The sequence below is a fragment of the Mustela lutreola genome, chromosome 17, assembly GCF_030435805.1.
Source record: "Mustela lutreola isolate mMusLut2 chromosome 17, mMusLut2.pri, whole genome shotgun sequence".
In the NCBI taxonomy this organism is placed as follows: Eukaryota; Metazoa; Chordata; class Mammalia; order Carnivora; family Mustelidae; genus Mustela; species Mustela lutreola.
The window spans coordinates 12,210,039-12,233,437 of NC_081306.1; the positions used below are offsets into that span (position 1 = coordinate 12,210,039).

Sequence of the window (23,399 nt, forward strand, 5' to 3'; positions counted from 1 at the left end):
TGAACAAACAGTGGAAGTTGGGGCAGCACCCAGAGGGGCCCCCGCGCCTGGTCACCACCCTAATCCTAACCTGCTCCGTGATAACCGGCGTCCCTTGGAACCCCAGTTTTGGAAACAGGACGGACATGCTCTGTTCCCAAGAACTCCCCAAATACCAACCCGCTTTCGGGCCAAAACATAAAGTTGTGCTTCTCCCCTCCTCCCACCTGCCCCTGTCCCGCTCCAGTGTCCCTTTGGTGCTGCTTTCCAAGCCGCAGCGTCAGAGAGATCTGCTGGAAATGGGGGGTAGGGCATTGAGGGTAACTTCACCTGGTGAAGATCTGTCGCCTGGCGGGACACCCCTTGCATAAGCTCCATAAGGTTCCCACGGTGAGAGGGACCCTACCCTACAGCTCAGCCCTTCCTGAAATCTGCCCTACCTGCATCCCTTGCCCAGGAACGCCCCCCCCCCCATCATCCTACAAGTGTCCCCTCTTGCCCCAAGAAGATCCAAATAACTGAGACATGACTTGTCCCCTCTATTGACCAGCCTCTTTTCGAGCAAACGTGACCGCACTGAGCCTCCCAGGATCATAAAAAATGTATTTGCTGTCCTCTGTTGGCCAACACGTGTCACACGCAGAAAACACATCTCCCAACCCGGTGGGGCCTCTGGATGCCATCAAGGGGATCCCAGGGACCACAGCCAGGAGAGACCCCTCTCTGAGCCGGGTAGACCCCTCTTCTCCTTCTTCCCCCTGGGGAGGCACCCCTACTCCTCTACCTCCACTTTTGTGGGGGAGTCCTGGTTTGTAGACACTGCACTGATCTTCGACTCATTGCTTTGTGTCTTATGCCCCTTAGCCCCAGCAGGGTTCTAATTCCAGAAGCCTGGAGGGTAGGGCTCAGAGAGAGGCAAAGGCGGCTGTGGAGGGGAAGGCTCTGGGTTCACGGGAGGGGGGGGGGGGCAGGAGATAGTTTCTTCCATAGCAACTTGGAGGGGAATGTGGCACAGGGGGAATAGGTCAGATGCCACTTAGAGCAAAGGGCTGATTACTGATAATCAGCGGTCCCCCCCTTTGCTCCTAGAGACCTACTGTGCGCCAAGCACGGATGTATACTAGCTTGCTGAGCTCTGCCCGTTTTCCGGAGGAAACAACTGAGACTTTGAGGTCAGTTGTTCTTGGATCCAAGCTTGCTGTGTGACAGGCCCAGAGCTGACCCTGGGTCCACAGGGACAAACAGGACAGGTCCCTGACCTCAAGATGTCGGGTCAGGGCACCATGAACGACCAAAGCTGGGCCAGGGTGTCCACCTGGGTTCTCCCTGCTAGTCCCTCTGGCATGTGGTCTCCATGAAGACTGCATTGTCTTTGCAGCCTCTCTTATGGGGTAGGGCACTTGAGAGGCTGGGCTCCCCCTACTGCTTCTCACCAGCAGGGAGACCCTGGACACTGCTGAAGGTGCCTGGGCCTCAACTTCCTCATCTGTAAAGTGGGAATTTTAATACCTGCCTTACAGGACTCTCGTGGGGCTTAAATGAATCAACTACCCTGGGAGGGAGGGGTACTTGGCATTTTTTCCCACATTGCTTCCTATAAAGATTTTCTTTTTGTTTGTTTTGTGTTTAAAAGTTGCCGTTTTAAGTCCCATTAACAGAAAATACGTAACAAAACCATCCTAACAAGGGAAAAAAATATTCAGAAATGTTGCAAAAATTGGCCTCATGGACATAGCCTCAGAATTTTCATTAGTACAGCCTCCTGTGGAAATTAATTATATGACATTTATGTAAGTGTCTCCGAGTCACTCTTCATAGCGAGCACCTGTGGACAAGACGCCCCTCCCAAGCCAACCAGGGCCCTGCCTTTACTTTGTACTCTAAAAAAAAAGCACCGTAGGGGTGCCTGAGTGGCTCAGTGGGTTAAAACCTCTGCCCTTGGCTCAGGTCATGATCCCAGAGTCCTGGGATCGAGTCCCGCATCGGCTCTCTGCTCAGCAGGGAGCCTGCTTCCTCCTCTCTCTCTACTTGTGATCTCTGTCAAATAAATACATAAAATCTTTAAAAAAAAAAAAATAAATAAAGCACCCTAAAAGATATCCCCCAATCCTTTGGAGGGCTGCTGTTGCCCATTCTGGCTCTGTGTCCTGCGACCCATGCCGGCCGGTGGCTGGCCTGACATCCAGTTAAGCCAGACTCGGGGAAACACCCCACTCTTCGGCCAGAAGCCCCAAGGACCCACTCTGGCCTTCTCCCAGGAAAGGGTCCCACCTGCACCCAGGTTTCTGGCCGGGAGAAGATGCCACGGCCCCAGGCCAGAAGTGTGGCTGTCCTGGGCAGAAGGAGCTTCCGGGAAAGGCCTGGACTCTTGGTACCCTGCCCCGTCCGGCGCATGGGAGAGCGAAATCAAGTTTTGTTAGGAATAGCAGAAAGAAGGAAAAGTACTAGAAGAGAACCTGGGTGGGGGTGAGCACTGGGACTACAGCGGCATCCCGTCTGTGAAGATGTGGGGGCTCTCAGGAGGCTGACAACCCCAGGCCCCAGGTAGACAGAAAGACAAACTGCTCTTTGGTGAGACCAAGGGCTCTTTGCTTCTCGGTCTGCTGGGGACCCAACCCTCGCCTGCTAGAGACAAAGTGACACAGACCGGTTACAAAGGCCAGTTAAGAAAGGCTTTGCAATGGAAAGAGATGCCAGAGATCAATTAGGCTGTGACCTTGGACAAGTTCTCGGCTGTCCTCACTGGTAACAATGGGGATGTTTAAGAGAGTGAAATCACACGATTTGCATGGAGCACATCCTAAGCACTCCATAAATCGTAGCGATGGTCCATCCCTGTTAAATGGGAGTGGGGAACCGGTCGTGCCTCTGGACACTAGCGGGGAGCTGTACCACGGACTGGGTGGGTAGGTCAGCCTGGTCTAGCGTGACCTGAAATGCAAAGTCAATGTCTTGGAATTCCAGCAGGGGAGGGCCAAGCTGTGTCAGGAACCTGGAAGAATGTTCCACACGCAGCCCAGGTAGACCACGGAGGACTCGGACGGCATCTCCTTCCGCACAGACCTCCTCTCTGGAACCCACATGACCCTGGGCCTAGGGCCACCGCTCAGACCAGTACCAACTTAAAAATCAATACTCTTGACTTTGAAGTGTTTTGACCAGAAGTTGCCACTGGCAGCCCACAGGCCAAGTGGAGCCCGCAGATGTGTTTCTTTTGGCGCGCAGACCATTTAAAATAATAATAGTAAATTTGATTTGGTTGCCAACATTTTTCAATCAGGAAATTTCGTATTTTAAAAAATCCAGATTTCTGGCTTCTCTTAAAAAAAAAAAAATCAGTTGATCAAGAGATTTGGCAGCGGTGGGCCCGCATTGCCATGGGGCCACAGTTGGTTAGAAAGGAGCAGCCCGTGGTAGAACATCAGTCAGGGAAGGCTAGCTGCTGTAACAAACAGTTCCACACTTCCAGTAGCTCACCACGGTACAATTTTATTTCTTGTTTGGATCACAGCCCGGGGAAGACGGGAGCAGGGAGATCCACAGGTTAATTAGAAACCCAGGTGCCTTTTATTTTGGGGCTCGGCATCTTTTTCAAAAATGTTTTAAAATATATTTTTTAAAGATTTTATTTATTCGAGAGAGAGAGAAAGAGAAAGTGCAGGGTAGGGGTGGGGCGGTGGTAGAGGGACAGAGCAAGATAGAGAAAGAGTTCCAAGCTCCATGCTCAGTATGGAGCCCAATGGGGGGCCCGATCCCACAGCCCCAAGATCATGATAGGTGCTCTGATATCTTCTAGGGCTTCATTCTTTCTCCATGAACTGGGCAGGTACTATAGGGAAAGCAAATCAGGTTTTAAAAGCATCAGTTAGGAAGTGTCCCACATTGGTGAGCACCAGTCATGAGATCCAACAAATACCCCAAGAGGGTGTGAAATGTGGTGCCTGGCTCAGAGACCAGGAAGACGAGGAGGCTTATGGACCACCAGTGTCTCTGTTTACAGGTGGCTTTCCCAGATCCTTCTGCAACTCTGTCATGGAAATTCTCTTCTCATTGTTCTTCCTCACCCCTCTCCAGCTCAGAGGAAACCACCAGTCATTGGTTGAAGAATAATCTTCTGATACAATCCCAACCAATGAGAGATGATGAATTTGGATGTGATGCCTGGAACCGCAGCAGCCATTTTGGGCCAGACTTGAGGGCGAAGCTGACATGCTGATGGCAGAGAAGAGAGGCGGAAGGAACCCGTGTCTCTAGTGGCCTGATGGAGTTGCTCAAACATTCAGTTGAGAGACCCACCATACCTCTAGATATCCTGGTAAATACCTTATAAATGTCTTTCTTTTTTAAAGGCAGTTTGAGATGGGGCAGCTCTTGTTCCTTGTAGAAAAAAGTATCCCAAGTGCTAAGGGCATACTTCTTGCTTGGCTGGATTTGCTTAGGTCGTCTGCCTGGTCATATAGGTATTTGAGTTTTGACCCCTTGACTTAAAATTCTTTCTTCTTGCAATGCAGAGCTGAGGTCAATGTGGCGAGCCCCAACCTTCATGGCCTGGAATAGAAATTTCCCCATGTCTACCCCTGGAGAATGCAATGTGCAACTTTCACTGCTGCCTGGGACCACATGGTCCTATTCAGGGCCCGGATCTCCACCTGCATCTTGGGGATGCCGCAATCCCTGTGTGACACTGACGGCAAGATGTCCTTGGAGTTTAGGACCTCATGCTGGTCAGAGGCTGGTGGCCATTCCTAATAGCAGTGGCCTGTCCCCAAGTCTCTTAAGAGAGTCCCTGAGATGACTGGCTTCTTTTGGACGGAAGGATAGGTAGAATGACCCATCATCCTGGTTTACCCAGGACCGAGGGGTTTTCTGGGTCATTGGATTTTCAGTGATAAAACTGGGACAGTCCCAGGAAAACCAGATGGCTGGCTACCTTACCTATCCTGGACAGGGGATGTGGGAAGAGTGGAGAATTGCTGGTTCAGGTCAGTGGGAGTGGCTGTCACTGGGGAAGGAAAGAGAGTAGAATCTTTTGAACATCCGCACCTGATCCCCAAAGACTCTGGGTTAGCCTTGTGGGCAAGGGCTTCATATGCCTGTCAGGGTAATGGGTGATGGGACTAGTTGAAAGGAACCTAGACATCATGGAGATGCATTAGGAAGGAACAGGTAGTAGGAGAAAGAATAGGTTATGTAGGTGACAAGTGGCGAGTTGGTCAGAAGAGAGTCATCCCAGCTTGCAGGGGAAGGGGAGGCGGGGAGGGGGGGTGGGCTGGGCTGGGCAGGGAAGAAGGTGGACAGAGTCCGGAGAGGCCAAGGCCAAAGGCGGCTTCCTACCGGATGGGCTGGCCACGGAGACAGTGGGAGAATTCTGAGAGCCATTGAGTTGGATTATTGGAGCCTCTCCCCCACTGAAGCCCGCTCTGGTAGCTTCTAGAAGGCCACGGGGGACACTGAAAAGGCTGTTCAGCTCTCTTCTGATACCAGACTGCTGTGGCCTTGGAATGCCACATTGTTGCAATGTCCACATAAATCCGAGCCTGGGAGGGCTGGTTCTGGGAAAAGCCCAGGGGTGGGCCATTTCTACCTCTGCACACAGGCCTCCAGCCCGGATCCCAAGGCCAGTCCATCCTCCGGAACCTGGGGAGCGTACCTCCTCTCTCTTTCTCGCAGTGATGCCATCTGTACAAGGGACATAGCATTTTCCTCGCTGTGCAACATGCCGGGCGGCGTGATGTAGGTTAGACCCCACGAGAACCACACTTTTATTTTGTTTTGTTTGTTTTTGCCATTAATTGTGAGGCATTTCGAGCCAATGAGCCAACAGCAAACAACAGAGAATAAATTAACAAACACCTCTGTGCTACCACCCAGCGTAAGTAATACAGGAATCAAATCCAATCAAATGCAAATTCAGTGAATACTGCTCTGTGGCCAGTCTCTGCGATCCCCAGAGACAACGCTGTCCTGAGTGTAGACACTGTCACACTCAGGTCTTTAAAATGTCTTTACCACCTATGAGGCCAGAAACAAACAGGGCTTTGTTTGCACAATGTTTACACTGTATAAAATGGCATCATCTTTCTCTGCCTGCCTTTTTTTTTTTTTTTTCTTTTTGCTCCACATTTTGCGAGCTTTCTCCATGTCATTGGATGGAGTTACCGTGTATTTCTTTGAGCGGCTGAACTTCTTTCTCTTCTGTGAGCATTCCACAGTTTGCTTTTCGGTTTTCCTGGACGGACATTCAGCTCTTCCCAGCAATGCTGCTGTGAACAGCCTTGTGTACACGAATTTCTGCAAGCCTTGCAGAGGCCAGAGGAAGGCTCCTGGGTCTTATTTGCCTGGGTTTTTCAGAAATGTGGTGGCTTTCAGCCTGGCATGGACTCTCCAGTTTCCCTCATGCTCCTCGAGTCCTTGGTGCCTTATTCCCGAAAGGTTTCACACGTCCACACAGCCCATCTGGCTCGTCTGGCCATTTGAGCTTTTAGCCTCTCATCTCTTGGGAGATGCATAGGCATGTAAGCCAGTAGTTGCGATATCATGTGGTAGGTGCTAGAAAAAACAATAAACTCAAGGTGCCGGTGGTGTGTCAAGGAAAGAGCAGCTCCAACCAATGCACTAAGGGATGATTCAAAATAGTCGTTAAGTTAGTAATAGTGGGGCAATGTTTTGTGGTATGCGTAGGAGTTTTCCAGGAAGCTGGAGATGGAGAAAGGTCATTCATTATAGGGACAGGGAACAGCATATGTGCAGGCCCTCAGGATGAAGCTGATTTGAAGACATGCTAAAGACTGGTGTAAAACAAGAGCAAGAGGGAGCACTGGAGGAGGGACACTTGAGGCCTGAAATGCCATGCTGAGGAGTTGGGATTTATGCTGGTGGTGGTGGGCATCTTGTGAAGGATCTAAAGGATGGATTCATGAGAGTGACATATTCACTGTTGTGTTGGAGAGAGGTCAAATGAGAGTGGAAGGAGGAGGGAAGAGAGGCAAGAAGGAAAGCAAATGATACCAGTTAGGAGTCTACTGCAACTGTCCGAGCACCAGTCATCAAAGAAGAGATGGAGCAGGGGAAGTCGAAACCGATACACAGTAGGTGACTAGAGAGAGGTTTAGGCACGGACCAAGTGAATGAGCAGGGGAGGGAGGAGGGTGCATCAAGGGTTGAGGTAAGCAGGATCATCGTCTCCCAAATTTGGGAGAACCTATGCATGTGTTGTGTTTCATGGCAAAAGGGACTTGGTGGATGTAATTTAAGTTATAGACTTTTTTAAAAGAGGATGAGTTGATTATCCAGGTGGGCCCAATCCAAAATCTGGAGCCCTCCCAAGCAGAGAATTTTCTTTGGCTTGCAGGAAGCAGAGAAACTTTTTTTTTTTTTTTTTTTTGGCTTACATGAGAAAGATGCAGAAGACAAGGCAAGATCTGAAATGTACAGGGGACTTGGCGCAGATGTCAGGACACTGCGTGCAAGGACTGGAAAGAGGCCTCGAGGACACAGAGCCCATTCCTACCAGTGCAGGGACCCTGATCTGGCCAGCCACCCGAGAAAGCATGGAACCAGATTCCTCCAGAGTGTCTGATCATAGCCTGGCTGGTCACCACCTTGACTTTAGACTTGTGTGAGACCCAGAACCCACCTGGGTTTCAGACCTACAGACACAGACAGAGAAAAAGATGCTGCGGTTTTAAGTGGCTAAGGTTGTGGTGACTTAGTCCAGTGGCGGGAGAACATGAGTGCAAGCCTGGGTCTGTCACCAGCATGGCTTTCTTGTCCTCACATGGTGGAGAGAGAGAGCGAGCACTAGTGTCTCATACTCTTTTTTTAAGATATGAGCTCCGTCTTGAGGGCCTCACCCTCATAACTCAGCCCCTCCTGATTACCCCCAAAGTCCTAATCCCCTAATTTCATCACACTGGGGATGAAGACTTTGACATATGAATTTGGGGTGTGTATGTGTGTGACAGGAATGTTTAGCTCATAGCAACTGGAAGGACTCACTTTCAAGGTCACACTGCTGCTCACAGAATTCGGTCCCTTGTGGTGCCTTGGACCCAGGCTTCCATTTCTTGCTGGTTGTTGGCCAGAGGATGCCTTCCATTCCTGGCCACGTGGGCCTCCCCCATGTGGCCGCTTAGCCCATCCACGCAGCAGGAGGGGTCTGCTATCCAGAAGTGGCATCACGTCCCCTTTGCCAGATTCCGTTGGCTGGAAGCAGGTCACAGTCTTCCCACTTAAGGGATGACACGGGGTGCAAATACCAGAAGGCGAGTATAACAGGAGGAGTCCGCCCGCCAGCACTTCTCTAAGGAAGTGTTTCCAGAATTGTCGAAGATCTTACGTGCCGCCAGGCATCGAGTTCCGGGGTTCTTCTGTGCCCACAGGGAGTGAAAAATCAGCTCTGCCCACCTGAGTGAGGGGGACAGCGCGGGGGGCAGGGGGCAGAAGGGAGCCTGTCTTGGGAAGTGATCGTCCTGCGCCAGCCTGGTGATTTGCAAAAGCAAAACTCCAGTCGAAGTGACACAAACAACGTCTGGTGCTTCCAGGGGCTGCCACAATATTTTCTTTTAAGCACTACTCATGCCTGAAATATGCTTCTGGTTTTGAAATGTGGTTCTCAACTCAGGCATGACTACGGATCACTCACTCGCTTCTTAAGAGGGCCGTTTTTTATTCTTTAATGTAGGTTTTCAAAGCCCATGATGTCATTCCAGATGGGAGACGGACCGGGGCAGTGGACCCGAGGCCTCTCCTTTGAGGGGGGTCAGTTCGGATGACAAGAGTGGGCTTTCTCCCTGCACACTTGGCATCTCGTCTACACGGCGTGAGCTCTGTGTGAACGTCTCTGCCTTCCCGTGCCCTGACACCTGTGTACTCTTCACATTTTCAGGTAAGTTTGTAAGTTTTTGCTGCAAAAATGATGACCCTGAAAGTGACACAACTTCTGTCTCTGATGCTGTGATAATAGGAAAGCCATTGGTCATGGGGCCATGGGGTCATGACCACCACTCCCTCTACCTGGGGGTCTCCATGGCCAACAGCAGGGCAGGGAGACTTCCACGCAGGGAAGCGGGGTGCGGGGGGTGGGTGGTGAGTGTTCTTTCTGAGAAACCAACATAAAAATCCACACATGTGTGGATAAATATGCTTATTTAGTTTTTTTATGAAGACATCCCCTGAAGTTACATTATACCAGATGGAGAAGTTCTAGAGATCTGTAGAACAGAATGATTATCGTTAGCAAATTTGTCGGGAGGGCGGATCTCATGTTAAGTGTTCTCATCACGTACACACAACAAGCAAAGGGACCCGGGAAAGTTGGAGGTGATGGTGTGTCTATCACCTTGACCCCGGTGGTGGTTTCCCCGGGCTCGTAGATACGTCCACACACATCCAGTTCTCTACATTCGATACATGTGGGTGTTTTTGTTTATAAGTTATACCTTGATAAAGCTATAAAACAAACCCCCCGAAAGCAGGACACGGCTTTTATTGCTAAATTAATCCCCAGATCCATCAATCAGTCATTCCTTTTAATGACTGCCCATGACATCCTGGCTGGTGGAGGGTTACCATGTTGCCATCAGAAGGACTCCACCAGAGGAGATGCAAGTGAGTGTGCATCATTCCAATTTTAGAATGAGAGAAACTGAGGCCGGGAGAGGTTAAGTGGAGGGTGTATGGCCCCCACGGGTTTCTGGTAGAGCTAACTCTGCCCTTGCTCTCTGCTGCCACCTGGTGTCACTGTTGGAGTTTGCTCCCGCACAGCCTCCGCAGACCAACAGCCTTTCCTCCTCCTTAAGGTTAGGATTCTGGGCTCCCTCTTCGGCTCCAGAATTCTTTTTTAACCTTTTTCTGCCGCTGCCTCTCATGATCTGTCCTTACCCAGCTCCCAGTGCAAACCTCTCCTCCAACCCAGCATAGGGGGCTTCTTTATCTTTCCCTTTACATACCCGAAGCAGACCAGAGAACAATTCTTTACAGAGCAGACACAGCGGACTTCAAGCCGACTTCCAGAAATTCGTAGAAAAGTTATAGAAATCCAAACATGGCTTTCTATATTCATGAACACAAGTGGTTTAAATCGACATAAAATGGCTTGCTTATTCAGACACATAATCAGCGTTACGCATTTAAGTGGAAAGAAGACCCAAATTCAGAGTTTTGGGGGCTGATTTGGCAGTGTATGCCAAACTGTGGTTTTGGTTTTGGTTTTTTTCTTTTGAAGATTTTGTTTATTTATTTGACAGGGAGAGACACAGCGAGAGAGGGAACACAAGCAGGGTGAGTGGGAGAGGGAGAAGCGGGCTTCCCAGGGGAGCCAGTTGGGGGGCTCCATCCCACAACCCTGGGATCATGACCTGAGCCACCCAGGTGCCCCCACCTTACCCCTACAGCTTCTCCACATATAAATACATGCCATTAGATATTTTGTGCCATTGCGGGGTGGGGGGGGGTGGAGAATGGTACTTAGAGTGCTTTAGATTTTAAATTGCCTTTTTCTAAAGTCCATGCATCATGGGGGGCCCAGGGGGGGCATAGGGTGTAGGGTGGGGCAGGGAAAGTATTGGGGGTGCTTTCCTAGGATGATGTCCTCATCTAGGTACGCTGCTCCGCTCTTTGAAGGGAATGACAGGAAAATCTCTGCTGTCCACTCACCTCCCCCCAACCCTCAGTACTGGCCTACCTGCTGGGGGCCGTGTGGTTTTCTGTTTGTTTAGCAGGAAGGGCTATTTAGGGAATTTTAAATAGAGAGGAACCTAAGTGCTCTTTTGTGACCCCTCTTCAAAAAAGAAATAAGTGGGTGCCCAGTGGAGAGAAGAGGACATTCAATCATTACCTGTTAATTCTGGATCGTTGTAAGGTGGTGCTTGTGTTCTAATAGGTTATCTTTGGGTTTGTGGGCTCTGGGATGAATCTGGAGCGTGGGGGGGGGGGGATTGCACATAAGACATCCATCTCCTGGAAAATCAAACAAGGTGAACGTTTGCAGGATAGAAAAGAAGCCTTTCAACAGCTCCCCGATTGGACCCTCCCCCCTCCATCCCCACCGAGAGGAATGACTGTTCATTTGGTGTGGACCCTGCCCTCTGTCCAGCCCGGGAGGGCGGGGACCAGCCACCCCAGCATCAGCAAGAGTCCAGAAATGCAGAGTGTCCAACTGCACCGAAGAATCAGCGAGCCCCAGGCTGAAGCGTGAGAAGCCCCCTTGTTCACTCCTTTCCCGTGCGTGAGCTCCCGCCTTTGCACACATGCACTCGCCCGTGCCCCCGGGTTTAGAGCGTGGCTCTCTTTCTCGAAGAGCGGCTCCCCGTGGGGACCCGCACCATCAGCATCCCGTGGGAGGGAGGTAGAAATGCAAAGGGTCAGGCCCCAGCTCGGATTTACTGAACTCGGGAGCGCTGGAGGTGGGGTCCCGCGAACCCAGCTGATGAAGGCTGGCACGGCGGGGGTTCTCACCCCCTGGCCGCTCCTGGCCAGGCTCCCCGCCCCCCCTGCCCCGCATCACAACCCCATCAGAGGGAGCCCACCCAGATCAGGCTGGTGCACCGAGGTACCCCCACCCCCCACCCCAGTGCACGCAGACAAGCAGCAGCCCCCCGACTCCCTTAGGAATGTCAGGCTGACCCAGGTTTCCCCCGAGCTAGGTCAAGCCGGTTTTCAGACGACAAATAGGCCAGCGGCCCCCGGGGGGGGGGGGCGGGGGGGGTGCCGAGGTCACTGAACCCTAAAATGCCCTCGAGCAGCCGCGTGGTGCATCCTTCCGCGCTGCAGAGAAAACAGGTTCCCCGCGACCCCAGCTGGGTTTCCTGGGGCCGCCTCGACCGCCCGCGCGTCTGGCAAGCGGCTTCGCAACCGCCTCCGGCCGGCGCAGACCCATTTCCCAGAAGGGCAGACGGAGGCCCAGACCGGGTTCAGGTTCCCGCGTCCCAACGGCCCCGCGTCGGGGCAGGATTTCCTCTCTCACGCGGCGCCTGCAACGGATTTTGTTTAAAAAAAAAAAAAAAAAAAAAAAAAAGCCGCCAGCAGCGGACTCTGGGCGCGGGCCGGCTTCGGGCCGCCGCGCTCCTCTCAGGAGAGGATAAAATTGGATTTTAACGTGCAGGGAAGCTCAGTGGCTCCCCAGTCCAGTGCCAGCAGCTGGAGGGATTTTTTTTTTTTTTTTTTTTTTGCCCGGGGCCACGGGTGTCGGGGGGACCCGCAGCTTCCCGCAGCGGGGACGGGGGGGTAAGGGGCGTTGGTTTGCAGCGAGCGGAGGGCGGCGCGGGCCGAGTTTGCGGATGCTGCGGGGCCAGACCGGGAGGAGCGCGTGAACTCAAACGGGGTGAAAACAGTGGGCCAGCTCTGCGCCCATCTGCACCCGGGGCCGAGGCTCTGGACGCCGAACCCAGGAGGCGGGCGCTGCGACGGACACTCTGGAAAAGGGATCCCACGCCTAAAAAGTCTCCCCGTCCAGGAAGACAAATAGCCAGGCACGGACGGGGTTCGAACCCGTGATCTTCGGTTTACGAGACCGACGCCTTACCACTTGGCCACCGCGCCTGCGTTAGAATGGCGGCTCCGCGAGCCTCTATCCTGGCGTCGCTCCCGTGCGCTCGCCCCGCGGGCGCGAGCGCCGGCGCGAGCGCGCCTGCCCGTCCGCCGCACGGCCCCGCCTCTCCCTGCGGCCAGCCGGGCGGGGCGGGGCGGGGCGAAGCTCCCGCGGGCGCGCGCCGGACGCTCCCAGCAGACTCCAGCGGATCGACCCGCCGGCCTTGCCCGGTTCCCGCGTGCGCTGGGGCGCTGGTCCCGGAGTCCCCACGGCCACGGCAAGAGGCGTGTCCGGAACTCGGGAGCCGGCGGGACGCTTGTCGGCGACACAGTCAGCGTTCGAATCCCAGCTCCTCCAGACTTAGTCCGAGACCTTGGACGGCGGGCGCGCGTCGGAGCCTCAGTTTCCCTTCTGGGGGTGGGGGCGAAGCACCTGGAAGCGGAGGAAAGGTGGCGGTTCTCGTGGCCAGCCCGACAGCCCGGGCGCTCCACGGCCGCCCTGTGCGGGGCCCACGCTCGGCAAGGGTTGTTGAATGAATGCGTAAGTGTTAAAGAAGTCAGAAGCCCGAAGCTCCTTGTCCCCCCAATTGCCACGGTGGAGCCCAGGGCGCGAGCCTCGTCCCGGACCATCAGCATCACCTGGGAGCTTGCAGCCCTGCAACTTCGCCTGCTCCCCTACCCCCGCCAGGTTAGACCCGCAGGTGGGGCCCGGCGACCTGCGCTTTCCCAGGCCCTCCAGGTGATGCTGATGCGCGGGGAATTGCCGGGCCCCGCTGCTCCCCATAGCTGATAGGCACACTCCTATGCTCCAAAGTATTTATATTCTCCGCTTCTTGTCTTTATACAAATGGACTGCCTTTGCAATTCTCTGCACCTTGATTTTTCATGAATATTAATGGATGATGGGTTCATCCAGTGGTTTGCAGCGCGGAATACAAAATACCATAAACGATGGCATATTATTTAATAAATCCTAGTAATTAGTGTTTCGTTAATAGGATACATAATAACGCAAGATTGTAAATTATTTATCCTAGGGGGTCTACGATAATCTGACCATGATGCACGACGGGTTACCTTAACTCTCTTTAATAGCTGCATGGTTTCCCATGCTATAGCCATTATCACAATTGATTTAATCAATTTCTGGGAGGTAGGCTTTTTGCCTTGTGTGCGGCTCTTCTGGTGCACCGGAACATTCTGCTCCGTGCATCTTTCCCATCTGCTACCAGAGATGTTTGTTCGTAGTATAGGTGGGAGATACCGATTAGGAATGCTCACAGCCCACCATGCAAACATATAGGTAAATAGGAAACTTAAAAATACCAGGAAGGTGTGTTCGCCAAGTTGCTTTAAATGTCAAGGTCTGGGAATGTGAGTGGAAAAGGCACCCCTTTTCCACCCAGCTCCCCTCAGATACCGGGACAAGCACCCTGAGACGCTGCGCCCACAGTGTGGGAGATCTTCCCGCAAACCTCACCGCAGCTCCCTCACTAGAAAAAGAAAAAAAAAATCGAAGAACATTTTCAGAATGAAAACATGCATTCCCGAGCAGTGTTTCCAACTAGCTCATGATAAAATTGGTTTCATCGTCCGCCTCCTTTTTTGGGTGTTCAGTGAGCCGTTGGAGGGATTGTGCGCAAGTGGCAGAGGCTTATCAAAGATGAAAAGAAATTAGCAAATGAGAGAAATTCACATGGGAGCTGAGCCCAGAACTAACTGGCAGGTGGAGTGGGAATCAGAGTCTAACAGGTGCTTTTCCCCAGCTTTGTCTTGCGAGGGAAGGAAGGGAGTGGAATCATAGAGGGGCATCTGTTCCTTGTTGGGGAGGTGGGGTGCCCCCGGGGAACGGGGTCTGAGGGGTCCTGGGAGAGGCTGGCCCTCCCACCTGCTGTGAGCCCTCAACTAGAGAACACAGGTGCGGGGTCTGACCCTACTTATCTCCTTGGCCGACGAGGCCCTGAGAGCCTACAGATCTTGGACACGTGGAAGGAAGATCAGTCGGTCCTGGCCCCAGCGTCTCCAGCGGTGCCTGCACAAGGTAGGTCCTGAAACAAAACTCTGTAGAAGGAATTAGCATTCGGGGTTCCTTTCATTGCGGTCCTCTTTGTGGTTTCTGCGAAAATTCCTTGGCTGGTGCCCTCCAGCCACCGTTTCAGGCCTGTCCTGGCACTGACTGTCCCTTGTACCCCGTCTCGAGTCAGGCAGAAACTTTAAATTCCTTGGTGATAGGAGGTGTTCCTTGTTCAGCCTGACGGAAAGAACTTAGATCTAACAAACGTTTCCTGAGCCCTAGCAGAGGCCCTGGGCCGGAGGCTCCTGACAGCACACACAGAAATGTGACCTGATCCCAGAGCTCCCAGGGCGAGAAACCAAGGCCTGCCTTTCTGGTGACAAAGCTGGGTGAGAAGATGAAATACGTTGGCTCTTTTCGTTCTGTCCGTATAATGAAGTCTCCTGAATTTGAATAGTTCAGGAACATCTGTGTTTCTTTTGTAGTGAAATACCGTCGCTTTTTTGCATTTTAGGAAAAAATACATAGTTTTGCATCCTTTTTTTTTTTTTTTTTTTTTTTTTTTTTTTTTTTTTTTGGGTACTTTTTTTGTTTCTTTGTTTCTCTGTGCCTGTCCCCCAGGGTTAAGGTTGCTCGAAAAAAATGAAGCCCTCTCCCCTTCCAGGCAGGACTCGCCGAACCCATTTGGTTTTTTTGTTTTGTTTTTAAGATTCATTCATTTATTTCATAGGGAAGGAGTGTGTGAGCACAAGCAGGGGGAAGTGGGGGAGGGAGAAGCAGGCTCCCCTCTGAGCAGGGGCTCCATGCGGGGCTCGATCCCAGGACCCCAGGATCATGACCTGAGCTGAAGGCAGACGCTTAACAGGCCGAGCCACCCAGGTGCCCCTGGTTGTACCCATTTGAATGACATTTTACAGTCAAGGAGGGCCAGCTGTGACCCTGGGAAACCTGTTACTGGGTCTGCCCATCTCGGGAAGGCACAGACCCACTCACACGGGCTCAGGTGGGGCCTGAGGGGCCACCTTTTGGACAAACTCCCAGGTCACGCTGATGCTTGCCAGTGCTGGCCCCGACTTAAAGAACCTCTGCTTTCAGGTACCTTGGAGAAATTCCTTTGCATGAGGAAGATGTCGGGGGAACCCCTTAAGCTTAGATATTTAGGTCACTTCAATTCGTGATAGCGGGTTTTTACTAATAACCTAAATCAAAGCTCCATCAGCCACTCCTAGCAACAGCACTGTTCATCATGGGGAGTGAGAGCCCAGGGCTAGAGACAGAGAACACAGCCTTCCTTTGTTCCTTTCTGTGAGAAATTCGATGTTGCAGAGCAGGCTGAGCACCTCAGATGCTGGGTGGGGGTCTGGGCTGTGAACTAAGCAGGTGTAAGGGGCCTGGGGCCACCATACGTGTCCCCTTACCCCCAAAATATCCGAGTTCCAGTTACTTCATGTTTTCCCCATCCTGGCATTTTAATTTTAGCTCTTCTGGTGGGTATGTGGTTGTTACCTCGTTTTAATTTGCATTTCCTTGATGACTAACGAAAGTAAGCACCTTTTCCTGTGCCTGTTAGCTCCTTGTTACCTGTCTTGGGAAGGTGGTCGCTAGATCTTTGGTCCATTTTTATAGCTCGTTTGTCTATTATTGAATTGTCAGAGTTGGTTTTTTAATCTGGATATGAGTCTTTTGTCAGATACGCATATAGATTGTGAGTGGTTTCACCTGGTCTGTGGCTTGAATTTTCACGTCCTTTAAGGTGTCTTTCAAAGCGCAGGAGCTTTTAATTTTGATGAATTCCAGTTTATCTATTTTTTTTTTTTCCATTTATGCTTCATGCTTGTTGTGTCCTAACGAAGAAACCTTTGTCACCCTAGGTCACAAAGGTTTTCTCCCAGCACTGTTATCATTTTACCTTTTACACTGAGGCTTGTGATCCGTTTTGAGTTGATTTTTGTGTATGGTGTGAGGTAGGGCTTGATGGTCCTGCTTTTCCCATATGGATGTCAAGTTGTTCCAGCGTCATTTGCCGAAATGATTATCCTTTCCCCCACGGAATTGCTGTGATAACCGTGTTAAAATTCAGTGTTCTAGGGGCGCCTGGGTGGCTCCGTGGGTTAAGCCTCTGCCTTTGGCTCAGGTCATGATCTTGGGGTCCTGGGATCGAGTCCCGCATCCGGCTCTCCGCTCAGCAGGGAGCCTGCATCTCCCTCTCTCTCTTCCTGCTTCTCTGCCTACTTGTGATCTCTCTCTCTCTGCCCAATAAATAAACAAGTAAAATCTTTCTAAAAAAATAAATAAAATTCAGTGTTCTGCGCATTTGTGGTCTGTTTCTGGAGTTTGTGTTATGTTTCATTCATCTGTGGGCTTATCTTTATGCCGGTGACCACCCAGTCTTGATTATTGTGTTTTATGGGGAGTACTGAAATCAAGGATTGTAAATCCTCTGACTTCGTTCTTTTACAAAATCGTTCTGTGTATTCTAGTCCTTGGTGTTCCCGTTCCCTGGTAATTTTTTGAGCCTGCTCATCCATTTCTAGAGAGGCCTGCCGGGATTTTGATGGGCAGTGCATTGAACCTGGAGATGAGTTGGGAGGAAATAGAATATTTCATTGCCCCGTTGTTTGTGGCTGGCGCCTGTGGGTCCTAGATTCTAAATTCATGTCTTTTGCATTTCATTACGTGAATTTCCTGTGATTTTCGGTGAAGGGGTCGCTGGGGTACTTGTGGTTACTGTGTTCGTCTGCTTTTGGCACCCGTTCATGTGTAGGGGTTGTGGGGGGTCCCTGCAGAACACAGCCAGGTGGAGACTGAAGCAGAATGTGTTGCTGGCGTCATCTCTGTAACAAAATTAAGAAGGGGGGTGCCTGGGTGGCTCAGTGGGTTAAGGCCTCTGCCTTTAGCTCAGGTCATGATCTCAGGGTCCTGGAATCAAGTCCCACATCAGGCTCTCTGCTCAGCAGGGAGCCTGCTTCCCCCCCCCCCCCCCGCCCTCTGCCTGCCTCTCTGCCTACTTGTGATCTCTCTCTGTCAAATAAATAGATAAAATCTTAAAAAAAAAAAAAAATTAAGAAGGAGCAATGGTCTCCTAGCTCAGAGAGGGAGGGCATCCTTGTTTAAACACACTTTCCCAAATCATGCCAGCCGTACACGAAATGTGACGAACACATCAAGTAATTTTTTTTTTTTTTTTTTGCAGAAAAATTGCAGCTGTGCAGAATGCCCTAGGGTCACCTCATGAAATCAGTCTTAGAAGCTCTCAGCTCGGAAGAGCGTGCTTTATCGGGTTCATTCCAGAGCTAGAACGAGATGGAGTTGGCAGCTGAGAATAATGAAAAGTTTCATTTTTTTCTTTTTCCCTTTTGCTTTTTCAGATAAGCGCTACAAAGGTCAACGAGAGTATCTGGGGTACAAACACGAGCAGGCAGCACTGACAGTTTTACGTATATGGAAACAAACAAGGCAGTAGACAGTAACAGAATAAAATCGCTGTTTCTCTTGTGTTTTGTTCTCTGTGGAGCAGAAGCAAAGGACCCTAGACTCCTCCTCCTCCTTCTAGAGTTTACTTAGGATCTTCCCGTCTCATTTCTTTTTTGCTTCTGTGTTGATCCACAGTTACACACAGGACAATCAGTGTTGGGGGTTTATCTTCCCTCAAATGGTTTCCTTTGTAAATGTTATGGAATCTTTCTTTCTTTCTTTATTTGACAAACAGAGATCACAAGTAAGCAGAGGGAGGCGGCGGGGGGGGTGGTGGTGGTGGAAGCAGGCTCCCTGCTACACAGAGAGCCCGATGCGGGACTCGATCCCAGGACCCTGAGATCATGACCTGAGCCGAAGGCTTAGGCTTAACCCACTGAGCCACCCAGATGCCTTGGAATCTGTCTTATTTAAAAAACAGCAAAGCATCTGATGTCCAGCTGTGTCACTGCCAATGGCTCTAGCGCCTTCCTCGCCTAGAATGTTTCAAATATTTCCTCTTTACAGACTGAGCTGCCCTTCTTGTAACTTTGCTTGTGCCTCCCTGTGTTCACAAGGGGAGGGGCCTTTACCAGAAAGGTCAGGGTCATTGCTTTCTTGAGGTCACCATTCGGTCGCATATTAGCAGCCTTAAGCAAACATCCACCTGCTGGTGAGTGAGCTGGCCGGCCCTGATGGTGGGCTACAAGGAGCTTCGATACTGGCTCTGTTCGAGTCTTTCATTTTTTTTTTTCTTTTTAAAGATTTTATTTATTTGACAGAGATCATAAGTAGGCAGAAAGGCAGGCAGAGAGGGAGGGGAAGCAGGCTCCCTGCAGAGAGCCCAATGCAGGGCTCGATCCCAGGACCCTGAGATCATGACTTGAGCCGAAGGCAGAGGCTTAACCCACTGAGCCACCCAGGCGCCCCTCAAGTCTTTCATTTTTAAATTTGTGTGGCAGTGGTTGGAAGGAACAGAGACAGTCAGCCACGGACATTCTGTGCCAGCGCGGGTGAGGTCTTCCCAACTGGTTGAGAGGTGCGTTATGGCTATGTTGCTGTCAAAATGAACAGATACCTTCGGCTCTTTTCAGTATTAGGAGCTTGTAAGAGACACACGGTGAATGTCCCAGATGGGTTCCTTCCCCAATAACCGCCCCTTTCTATAAAATAGCACCGTATCTCATAGGAACGATACATGGTGTGTGTTTCTCAATACAGCAGAGAAGAATTTATTTTCCCTTAGGTTTATTAATATTATATATTTCAAAACCCCAAATCTTTACTCCTATTAACCAGGAAGTCATTGTGATAGATAGATAGATACCTTCTTCTGGGTCCTGTATTTTAAGGACACTGTTACCAAAACGACACCTGATCTTCTGGGTTGCAATTTGTTTTTTTTTTTTTTTTAAGCCAATACAACATTTTGGTGAATTTAGGTTTGGAAGGGGGCTATCTCCCAGACACACCCCTCTCCCCTTTCATGTGGGAGTTGAGGCAGTATATAGATGGTTAAAGATGACATCCATGTTATGAAGTTGAAAGTCACTGTTGAAAAATGTCATCTCCTGTCATCAGACGACAATTATCATATCCCCAGCTTTTGGCGTGGGAGGCGATGATTCCCAGGGCTGTTCTTGGCAACTAGAAAAGATAAGCGGATAACATTGAAATGGGAGCAAACGTGAAGATAAATTTACCTACAGAGCAGAACAAACCTTTTGTATTTTCCGTGGTGGCTTGGCTTTTCATGTTGGAGAAACGGAAACGGACGTGTGAAACTCAGGGGCACAAAGGTCGAACATGAAACAGGACTTTGCCCTTTTGCCTCATTCCGTTTTGGACACGGGAAACCGAAATTTTGGAATAAGATTTCATGGGAAAGCTTTTGTGGTGGTTTTCTTTCTAGTGGTTCTCTCTCTCTCCATCCTTTTTTTTTTTTTCTTTCTTTTTTTAAGATTTTATTTATTCATTTGACAGAGATCACAAGTAGGTAGAGAGGCAGGCAGAGGTGGGGTGGGGGGAAGCAGGCTCCATGCTGAGCAGAGAGCCCCATGCGGGGCTCGATCCCAGGACCCTGAGATCATGACCTGAGCTGAAGGCAGAGGCTTAACCCACTGAGCCACCCAGGCGCCTCTCTCTGTCTATTCTTAAAAAGTTGTCCCTGTGTTTGCTTGCAATGGACGCTCTGAGTACGAAGCTGCTCATTGGGCCCCGTCTACCTGTGTCCACAGTGATAATGGCCACTCTGGTGTTTACCTCTGGGCTTTGCCAGCTGTCCCGGCCCAGGGGCGAGTGCTGTGCATTTGGCTCTCTGGAAAATTCTGCAGGGACAAATACAGAGACACAATACAAACACCACATGCAGACCTGAGCTGATGTCCAAGAAAAGCCACGAGCTCCATTCAGGTCCAAACACCTGTAGAAACCCTGGATGGCTGCTTTCTTTTGAGTTGGGCTGTTGGGTTTTGGGTTGTTTCTTCCTGTCCTTGTAGAATCTTTGTCTCCCACCATTCAACCACTCCTGTTCGGCTTTCTGCCTGTCTGTGTGAGTTTGCAGTGCCTAGCATGTTACATAAGTAGAATCAAACAGAATGCATTCTTTAAAAAAAAAAAAAATTTTTTTTTTTTTCTGGCTTCTTTCACTCAGCGCCCTTATTTCAAGACTCATCCGTGTCCTAGATTATTTCATACCAAGAATTCACTCCTTGTGATTACTGAGTGGTAGGAATTTAAAAAAAAATTATTTATTTATTTGACAGAGAGAGAGAGAGATCACAAGTAGGCAGAGAGAGAGGAGGAAGCAGCAGAGAGCCAGATGCAGGGCTCAATCCCAGCACCCTGGGATCATGACCTGAGCCAAAGGCAGAGGCTTAATGCTCTGAGCCACCAAGGCACCCCTGAGCAGTAGGGATCTTTAAAGCTGTTTCCGGTTTGGAGGGATGACCAAGAAAGCTACGACGAACATTCCCGTACAAACCTTTGACAGGATATTGCAATGCTTTCAAAATGCCTGGATAATAGGTTCATCTTTTTAAGAAACTGACAAACTGTTTCCCATAGTGGTTGTGCCTTTCACATTCCCACCAGCTGTGTAGGAAGGTTCCAGGGCCTCATTCCCACCGATGCTTGATACGGTCACTTTAATTTAGCTATTGTCACAGCCCTGCAGAGAAATCTCACTGTGGTTTTAATTTATATTTGTCCAGTGGTTGGCCATGTTGACTGTGTCTTCATGTGTATATTTACTGCTCACCTGTCTTCTCTGGAGAAGTGTCCGTTCAAATCCCTGATGCCTTTTTTAATTGGGTTGTTTGTTTTCTTCTTATTGAACTCAGCAAGCTCTTGATGTATGCTGGATACAAATACTTCATTAGATACTGATTCCTGAATATTCTCTTCCAGTCCGTGGCTCTTTTCATTCTCTTAATAGTGTTCTTTTAAGAGCAGACGTTTTAACTTCTGATAAAATCCAATTTATCTGTTCCTTTCTTGATGTGTCTAAGAAATCTATAAAGAAATCTTTGTCTAACTCAAAGTCATAGAGGTTTTCCCCTAGAAAGTTTTCAATGAAAAACTGACATTTAGGTGATCCATTTAGAGTTCTTTTTTTAAATTTATTTTTAAAGATTTTATTTATTTATCAGAGAGAGAGAGGGAGAGAGCGAGCACAGGCAGACAGAATGGCAGGCAGAGGCAGAGGGAGAAGCAGGCTCCCTGCTGAGCAAGGAGCCCAATGTGGGACTCGATCCCAGGACGCTGGGATCATGACCTGAGCCGAAGGCAGCTGCTTAACCCACTGAGCCGCCCAGGCATCCTTAGAGTTCGTTTTGTATGTGATATGAGATGGGAACTGAAGTTCACGGGCACCTGGGTGGCTCAGTGGGTTAAAACCTCTGCTTTCAGTTCAGGTCGTGATCCCAGGACCCTGTGCATCGGGCTCTCTGCTCGGCAGGGAGCCAGCTTCCTCCCCACCTCTGCCTGCCTCTCTGCCTACTTGTGATCTGTCAAATAAATAAGTAAAATCTTTTAAAAACAAAACAAAACCGAAAAAAGTGTAGGTCAGTAGGTCACTTTGGAGAGAACTAAGATGTTGACAGAACTGAGCCTCCGCATCCATCAACATGATAACATCTCTTGATTTATGTCGGTCTTCTTTAATTTCTCGGAGCAGTGTTTTGTAGTTGTCCATATCCACATCTGTGACCTCTTTGTCAGATTTCTCCCTGTGTAGTTCATGTTTCAGATGGTATTGGGGATGATATTAAATTTACCATTTCCTGGCAGTGCATTACTAGTAATTAGAAATATGCGTAAGTGTTTTGTATTAAACTGGTTTTCTGCCATCTTGTTAAACTCACTTAGGAGTAGTATTTAGGTGCCTTCCTCCGGATTTCTATGTAGACAGTCATGTCGTCTGTGAATACTGAGTTTTAAGTCTTCTTCCTTCCTTTCTTTCTTTTTTTTAAAGATTTTATTGGTTTGACAGAGACACAGTTGGAGAGGGAACATAGGCAGGGGAGTCGGAAAGGGAGAAGTAAATGCAGTTTACTGTTGAATACTGATTTCATAACCAGAAACTTTTGTCTTATTAATTTTTTTCTTTATTTTTATTTATTTATCAGAGAAGAGAGAGAGCTCAAGCTGAGGGGGTGGGGGTAGTCGCAGAGGGAGAAGCAGACTCCCTGCTCAGCGGGGAGCCCGACAAGGGGCTCCATCCCTGGACCCTGGGACCATGACCTGGGCTGAAGGCAGAGGCTTAATGCACTGAGCCACCCAGGTGCCTCTGACTTCTTCCTTATTTTTTTTTTTTTTAAAGATTTTATTTATTTATTTGACAGAGAGAAATCACAAGTAGGCAGAGAGGCAGGCAGAGAGAGAGAGAGGGAAGCAGGCTCCCTGCTGAGCAGAGAGCCCGACGCGGGACTCGATCCCAGGACCCTGAGATCATGACCTGAGCCGAAGGCAGCGGCTTAACCCACTGAGCCACCCAGGCGCCCGACTTCTTCCTTTTTAATCTGAATCTTTTATTTAATTTCCTTACCTTGTCGGCTAAAACTTCCAGTGTGATATTGAAGTGAGATGACCTTCTTGGATAATTTCTGACCTTAAGGAAAAAGCATTCAGTTTTTTCTTTCTTTTTTTTTTTTTTTTAGATTTTATTTATTTATTTGGCAGAGAGATAGAGAGCACAGTAGGCAGAATGGCAGGTAGAGGCAGAGGGAGAAGCAGGCTCTCCGCTGAGCAGGGAGCCTGATGCTGGGCTCGATCCCAGGACCCTGAGATCATGCCTGAGCCAAACCCAACCAACTGAGCCACCCAGGCACCCACATTCAGTCTTTTCATAGTTAGTGTGATGTTAACTACTGTGGGTTTGTCACAAATGCCCTTTATCAGGTCGAAGACGTTCCCTTCAATTGTT

General features: G+C 49.9%; 1 long non-coding RNA gene and 1 other non-coding gene across 2 annotated transcripts in view; one reads left to right on the forward strand and one right to left on the reverse strand.

Moving 5' to 3' along the window:
• Positions 1-12,447: 12,447 nt before the first annotated feature.
• Positions 12,448-12,519, reverse strand: TRNAT-CGU (transfer RNA threonine (anticodon CGU)). Its single transcript has one exon. It is a non-coding gene; the product is annotated as a tRNA-Thr (tRNA).
• A 1,945-nt stretch (positions 12,520-14,464) lies between these two features.
• The window catches only part of LOC131819708 (uncharacterized), a 52,791-nt gene continuing 43,856 nt past the window's right edge, over positions 14,465-23,399 (forward strand). The window contains exon 1 of the long non-coding RNA XR_009349302.1: positions 14,465-14,548. This is a non-coding gene — a long non-coding RNA (uncharacterized LOC131819708). The remainder of the gene's footprint in view (positions 14,549-23,399) is intronic.